Raw genomic sequence first — 4,818 nt, forward strand, 5'->3', positions numbered from 1 at the left:
GGAAGGGGAAAGGTGAGAGGGAATGAAGGTGAAGTATTGTCCATATATGATGTGTCTATAGGTGATGAGAACACACACACACACACACACACACACACACACACACACACACACACACACACACACACAGACGGCGGATGTGAGTCAGGCCCGAATCTTGACGCAGTGCACAGAGCAACGCGCCACGCAACGCTCTTGTTTAGGTTGGTCCGGGGCTTATGAGTTGCTATTGCGGGTAACACGTTATACGTACTGTATAGTAAGGCAAGAGTGGTGGTATTGGCGTGAAGTATTTACTGTATGTGTGTGTGTGTGTGTGTGTGTGTGTGTGTGTGTATGTGCTATGTATGCATATATGCGTGAGTGTATGTTCTGTATACGTGTACTATATATATGACGAACTCCCACTGTGCCATTGACCGATATAGGCTGATGCTGGCGTGAAGGTGGCAGTAGTGGTAGTGGTGGGTGTGGATGCTAGTGGCGTTAGTGGCAATGCGGGGTAGTGGCGGGTATTATGATGACAACAATGGTATCAATGGCGGAGGTTCTAGTCAATGCCGATGTAGTGGTAATAATAGTAGTGACAGTAATGTGAGTCAGCTGTAATAATTGTTCATAGTAATGCTGGTAGTTGTCGGTGGCAGCCTTCACGTTCAGTTACAGTGTTTCAGCTGCAAAGGGCATCGTTCAAAAGACACTCACGTAAACTAATAAAAAAAGAAGAGAGAAAGAAAAAAAGAAGGAAATAATAAGTGGGAGTGAAAAGCATTTTGAAAGTAGCTCAAGTATAAAGGTCAGGAGGGCAGACTGAGGAAGACAAGTTACAACATTTCTTGACCAACAGCTGACGAGGCCACGATGACGTCATCTGTTTACATTTCAAACACCACGTGCTATGATTACGTTTTCCTCTCCCAGTTAATTGCCATGCTGAATCAACCAACAACAATTAACTATCAAGGTTGTATTTGTTTATTTGTTACATCCTGCATCTATGTCATTCAAGTGCGTGGGTCGTTCTGCTTAAATCTCCAGCTATATCCTATCACCACTACCATCACTATTCGTCGCAAACCTATTATTTTAGTTTCTAGTAGAGCAACAAGGTGCGATGGGTGAGAAGGGCACGATAGGGAGTTGTTTGTGTGTGAATGTATTGTCGCGTCAAGTTGTTGAATGTTCTCCTTGACATCCAAGACCAAAGAACCAAAGAAAACGTAGACGAATGATGGTAGACTACCGTAAATACACCCAGAGAGAAGTCTTCCCGGAATTCCTCTCTTTCGTTCGTTACTGGAAGCCTCTTCTATTCGTCTTGGAGAGGATGGCAGAGATGGAGGGTTGAACGAGAAAGGGAAGGGGAGGGCGCTACGGAAAGAAAAGATGCAAATTATATTTATGGGGGAATTTTTAATGATTTCAGCGGATTAGATGTGACGGAGCGAGATTAATTGTGGATTGTGTTAATGCTCCCTTGTGCCATTACTGGTGGAGGTGTCTGTCCGTGGTGTCGATGAATTAGTCTCGCAAGTTGCAGACTGATACTCCACGGATCCCGCGTCTCTGGACCGAGATTCCCGTTCCAGTTTACTTCATCACCATTCCAGAAAAGTGTTGGTGTGTGTGCTCCAAGAATCCAGGAAAAAGAAATGCCATATACTCTCAGTTTCACGAAGTCTGTCGCATTTTTCCTGATCAGATTTGCCGAAACTTAACCGAACTTGCACCGAAAACTCCTTGAAGAGTCAGCACTTTGATACTTGATGTCTTTCCCGCGTAACAGGCAATAGTCAGTTACGGATTGTATGATTGTTTGCCTCGTGTTGATATCAAGCATCTGGCGCATAGTATAGTGAGTGGCCGCCAGGTGAACGATGCTCTCCGCTCCCGGCCTGGCCGTCATGAACCAGCGGCCGCTAATCATGACAAATCCAATTAATTACCGACTCCAGATTTCCAATTAAAGCCAATGCCCCCGCGGAGCCTCAGACGGGGAGAAATCTTACTTAAGACCGAAGACCAGACTTGGGATTCCCTTTGAGAATGGCCTTGTGGTCTGTCTTAGTTGTGTGTGTGTGTGTGTGTGTGTGTGTGTGTGTGTGTGTGTGTGTGACGGTTTTTGATTGATGATGTGGTGAAATGAGTGACAATAATTGGAAGAAAACGAGTGTAATTGAAACTTTTGATAAATGATGAGTTTTCTTAGTGGTGATCATTATTACTTTTTATGATAACATTCATTAAAACTTCATCTTTTCTACTACTACTACTACTACTACTACTACTACTACTACTACTACTACTACTACTACTACTACTAGTGTCTTCATTTAATTTGTATTATTCCGATAATTTGATAGAGCTGTTTCTCTCTCTCTCTCTCTCTCTCTCTCTCTCTCTCTCTCTCTCTCTCTCTCTCTCTCTCTCTCTCTCTCTCTACAGCTAATATATTACTCTTGCTTTGCTTTTTCATAATCATATAAAGTGAAAACAAGTAAAAAGAAGAAAAAACGGGAAGCGCAAAAAAAGAATAAATATGTATAAAGAAAGGCGAGGAGGATAAAGTAAGGAATAGCAAGTTAACAAAGAGTAATGGGAAGATATGAAGGAAAATGGGAAAAGAGGACAATGGGATTAACAATGGGGGCTTGAGAGAGAGAGAGAGAGAGAGAGAGAGAGAGAGAGAGAGAGAGAGAGAGAGATGATGATGATGATAAGTGGATGAAACAGAGCTGTGAAAGAAGTGTGGGAGGGTATGATGGAGAACAGAGAGAGAGAGAGAGAGAGAGAGAGAGAGAGAGAGAGAGAGGAGAGAGAGAGGAGAGGGGAGGACAGGCTAGGCGACCCGTATTGATTTCTTATACTCGGCCTCTGGTCATCTGCATATTCACGACACTTTTTATCACGCCTCTGTCTCACTCCCATCTCCCCAGCTTCTCTCTCTCTCTCTCTCTCTCTCTCTCTCTCTCTCTCTCTCTCTCTCTCTCTTGGTTAGTCACTCTTTCTTTCTCTGTCTCTCTCTCTCTCTCTCAGATCTGTTCTCTATTTGTCTTGTTTTGTTCTTATTCCGTTTTTCTTTTGTTTTTTACGTAGTTCCTGTGGTTTCTGTGTTCTTGTAGAGTCTTTGTTCCTTTCTTTCTTTCTCTCTTTCTTTCTTTCTTTCTTTCTTTCTTTCTTTCTTTCTTTCTTTCTTTCTTTCTTTTCTTCTTTCTTTCTTTTGTAACTCGTTTATTTATCTTTTTTTTTCGTAACTTCTCAACCTTGTTTTGTTATTCTCCTCTAGTTATTTCTGTTTAGCCTCGTTCTTCGTATCTCTCTCTCTCTCTCTCTCTCTCTCTCTCTCTCTCTCTCTCTCTCTCTCTCTCTCTCTCTCTTGCGCACCATTTTTCTTCATCATCTCAGTTTCTTATCGTGTTAACTCTTCGTTTTTAAATTTCTTGTTTTCTTTTTTTATATTATTTCTTCATTTTCCTTTAGTTTCATTTGGTTTCTTCATTCCTGTTCTTTGTTTACTCTTTTGCTTTCCTCTTCGTGTTCTCTTCGCCTTCGTTTTCTGTTATGCATCTCGTTTTCTTTTTTTCTATTTTACGTAATTCATCTGCTCTCTCTCTCTCTCTCTCTCTCTCTCTCTCTCTCTCTCGTGAACAGCTACGCACAATCCTCCCTCCTCTCTCTCTCTCTCTCTGCGGCATCGTGAACAGCTACGCACAATCCTCCCTCCTCTCTCTCTCTCTCTCTCTCTCTCTCTCTCTCTCTCTCTCTCTCTCTCTCTCTCTCTCTCCTCCAAGACGAACCGTATCTCTTATTCTCTCTACTGTTCGTAATTTTTATTGTTATCCCCTCTCTCTCTCTCTCTCTCTCTCTCTCTCTCTCTCTCTCTCTCTCTCTCTCTCTCTCTCTCTTTCTTTTCTTTTTGTCATTTTCTGTTTGATCTTTTCTTCTTAATTCGTCCGCTTGATTTAGTCTTTCTCTTCTTCTTCTTCCATGACGTCGTGTCTCTTGTCTCTCCTCCTCCTCCTCCTCCTCCATGTCCCCTTCTCACTACTCCACATTATCCTCACCAGATCCTCCCTCTTCCTCTCCTTACATCTCCTCCACCTCATCCCTACAAGATCTCCTCCTCCTCCTCCTCCTCCTCCTCCTGGCTTTCGGTTGTGGAAATACCTTCACTCACCTCCCTCTCTTTCCCTCTTTCCTACTGTTGCTATCGCCCACCGACAGCTGTTCCCATTGTATTAACAGAGACCCACCGCCGCCCCCCCTCAAATACTTCCATATACCACCAATACTACCTGTTTGGCGGGCGGGCTGGGGGAAGGACGAGGGTGAATCTTGCGGGATGATGGTGTGTGTGTGTGTGTGTGTGTGTGTGTGTGTCTTTGTTTCTTGTTTGTGGTTTGTTGTTGTTGGTGGTGGTGGTGATGTGGTGATGGTGGTGGTTATGTCGTCGTCGTCGTCTTTGTTGTTGTTGTTGATGATGAAGATGATGATGATGATTGTTGCTGTTGCTGTTGTTGATGATGTTGATGTAGCTGTTGGTGTTTCTGTTGGTGGTGGAGATGGCGGTGGTAAAGAATGTTGTTATTGCTACCGATAATGTACAACTTATTTATCTTTTTCCTTGAGATGAATTTGTCTCCCCGAACTAAGCTCAGAATACAGTTACTGAAATACATACTACTTATCTCACTCAGTCTACACAAGATCACATGATGTACCCCTACTATCGGTGACATTACACCTTCGGATGGTGAGTGAGGGAAGTGCAGGGGTGCGTGGCTGATGAGTTGGTGGAAGAGTTCAATCTAAGATAGG

The sequence above is a fragment of the Portunus trituberculatus genome, chromosome 35, assembly GCF_017591435.1.
Source record: "Portunus trituberculatus isolate SZX2019 chromosome 35, ASM1759143v1, whole genome shotgun sequence".
Classification (NCBI taxonomy): domain Eukaryota; kingdom Metazoa; phylum Arthropoda; class Malacostraca; order Decapoda; family Portunidae; genus Portunus; species Portunus trituberculatus.